This window comes from Onychomys torridus, chromosome 14, assembly GCF_903995425.1.
Source record: "Onychomys torridus chromosome 14, mOncTor1.1, whole genome shotgun sequence".
Classification (NCBI taxonomy): Eukaryota; Metazoa; Chordata; class Mammalia; order Rodentia; family Cricetidae; genus Onychomys; species Onychomys torridus.
In genome coordinates this window covers 16,584,522-16,587,388 of record NC_050456.1, presented here as the reverse complement: position 1 = coordinate 16,587,388, position 2,867 = coordinate 16,584,522, and the positions used below count along the sequence as shown (strand labels likewise).

Below are 2,867 nucleotides of genomic sequence, written 5' to 3'. Positions count from 1 at the left end.
CATGATGCTGTGTCCATCTGCAAACATTATAAATTCAGAGCAATTGAGTGCTTCAAGAGTACTTTATCTTTCTCTTGTAACATTGTAAGAATCCAAGTGGCTTCTTTAATAATTGATTTGAAAAGCTCCAGAGCCGCATATTCCAAGCTGGTTGGCTACATTTTCTGCTCCCTAACATTGTTTTGAATTATAATTCCTGCTAAACTTTTTGAAAATACATGGAAGATTCTTTGCAGTTTCTAGTAGAATTTTGATGTCTGTTTTCTACGCCCAAACACCATAATCACATTTTACATAAGGTTTCTTCAAGGCTTTTAGCATCTTCATTTTATTTCCTGTCAAACTAGTTTATAGCTACAGCTCAGTTCCAAAATGGATCCCAGATGTTTCACTTTTTTCATAGGGAACTGGTATCGAGACCACTTCCAGGTCACAACATTTTTGTTATTTATGACTCAGACTTCCAAGTTGCAGTTGTCATTTTGGTTACATTCCATTTGTTAGAAGAGAGTCATACATATAGCCATATTCAATCTCAGCTTACTCTTGGAGGGAACATGCCAAAGTATTTGATTTGTGAGCATATTACAAAACACTAGAGAAGCAAGTTGTTAATAATGCATGTCCTTTTACTTCAAGGGTGTTATAAGTAGAAATCAAAAAATATATAAATAAGCCCAATAATATAAAAATCACTATAATTGATTTATTAGTGATGTTTCAGGTACAGAGAAAGTAATTTAAATGTCACTTTCATGAGTTGGTAGACTTTACTTGTGAGCAGGAAGGAACAATTTGAAGAAGTTGGGAAACAGTGTTCTAGACAAAAGAGTATAAGTACATCAAAGAAGTATGAAAACACATGATTACATTGCAGTACAAAATTATGGTCCATTAGAAATAGGAATTCAAGTATTGAGTCAAGTATTGAGGCATCCTTGAGACATGGTCATGTACATTGTACAGCTGTGAAGAGAAGTGCATACTACAAAGAAGAGTCCAGCCTCAAAGCTCAGTGTTTAATTTTATAGGAGTGTTTCTCTGAGGCTTTGCATTTAATTACAAAATTAATATGGTATTTAATAATTTCCAAGATAAATCTATATTTAAGTTTACCTCATTACTAAGTACATTTCTAAAGCAAATATACTTGCTCCTGTTTGGGCAGAATATTGGTGTGGGACACCTATGAGTTGTCTGTGAAGAGTTAGCACAGTTGAGTGACATGCATTTGAAAAGTTTATTTTGGTGCTTGCTTCAGCAGCACATATACTAAAATTGGAATGATACAGAGATTAGCATGGCCCCTCCACAAGGATGACACTCAAATTTGTGAAGCGTTCCATATTTTTCTGAGAGCAATAATTAAAGAATGGAACCTACTGAAACTGAGAAGCTTTCGTAAGGCAAAGGACACGGTGAATAAGACAAAATGACAGCCTTCAGAATGGGAAAAAATCTTCACCAACCACACATCTGACAGAGGGGGATGATCTCCAAACTATATAAAGAATTCAAGAAACTAGACATCAAAATACCAAACAATTCAACTAAAATAAATGGGCTACAGAGGTAAACAAAGAATTCTCAACAGAAGAATCTCAAATGGCTGAAAGACATTTAAGGAATTCTTCAACATCCTTAGTCATCAGAGAAATGAAAATCAAAATGACTCTGAAATACCATCTTACACCTGTCAGAATGGCTAAGATAAGAAACACTGCTAACAGCTTATGTTGGAGAGGATGTGGGGCAAGGAGAACACTTCTCCACTGTTGGTGGGAACACAAACTTGTACAACCACTTTGGAAATCATATGGCAGTTTCTCAGAAAATTGGGAATCAATTTACCTTGAGACCCATCTATACCACTCTTGGGAATATACCCAAGGAATGCTCAATCATACCACAAGGACACATGCTCAGCTAGGTTCATAGCAGCATTATTCATAATAGCCATAACCTGGAAACAACCTAGATGCCCCTCGACTGAAGAATAAATAAAGAAAATGTGGTACATATACACAATGGAGTACTCCTCAGCAGTAAAAAACAATGATATCATGAAATTTGCAAGCAAATGAATGGAACTAGAAAATATCATCCTGAATGAGGTAACCCAGACTCAGTAGGACAAACATGGTATGTACTCACTTATAAGTGGATGCTAGGTGTAAAGCAAAGGATAAACAGACTACAACCCACAGCTCCAGAGAAGCTAGCTAACAAGGAGGACCCTAAGAGGGACACATAGATAGCCCAGTGAAGGAGAAATAGATGATACCTACATGAGGAAACTGGAGGTGAATGGGGAAATGGAGTGCAAGGAATGAGGGATGAGAACATAAGGAAATGGGAGGTTCAAGCTGGAACAGTGACAGAGTGGGAGAGCAAGGAAAGAGATACCATGATAAATGAAGACATTATGGGAATATGGAGAAACAGAGTGCTAGGGAAGTTCCCAGGAATCCACAAGTATGGCTCCACCTTAGACTAATAGTGGAGAGGGTGCCTGAACTGGTCTACTCCAGTAACCAGATAGGTGAATATCCTAACTGTCATCATATAGCCTTCATCCAGTTACTGATGGAAGCAGATGCAGAGATTCAAGGCCAAGCTCCAGGAATCCAACCGATGAAAGAGAGGGGGGATTCTAAAAGCAATGGACTTTGAGATCATGATGGTAATACTTACAGAGAAACTAGTAGAAACTCATGAACTGTGAACCAATAGCTGAGGAGGCCCCATGTGACTGGACTAGGTACTCTGCAAAGGTGAGACAGTTGGTTATCTTGGTGGGCTCCCAGGCAAAGGGATCGGGATCCATCCCTGGTGCATGAGCAAGCTTTTTGGAGCCTAGTGCCTAA

The 2,867-nt window shown here is 38.2% G+C and overlaps 1 non-coding gene across 1 annotated transcript; it reads left to right on the top strand.

Annotated features, from left to right (window-relative positions):
* The first annotated feature begins 1,248 nt into the window (after positions 1 to 1,248).
* On the top strand, positions 1,249 to 1,352 carry LOC118595981. The gene has a single exon (XR_004946651.1). It is a non-coding gene; the product is annotated as a U6 spliceosomal RNA (small nuclear RNA).
* Positions 1,353 to 2,867: the final 1,515 nt, after the last annotated feature.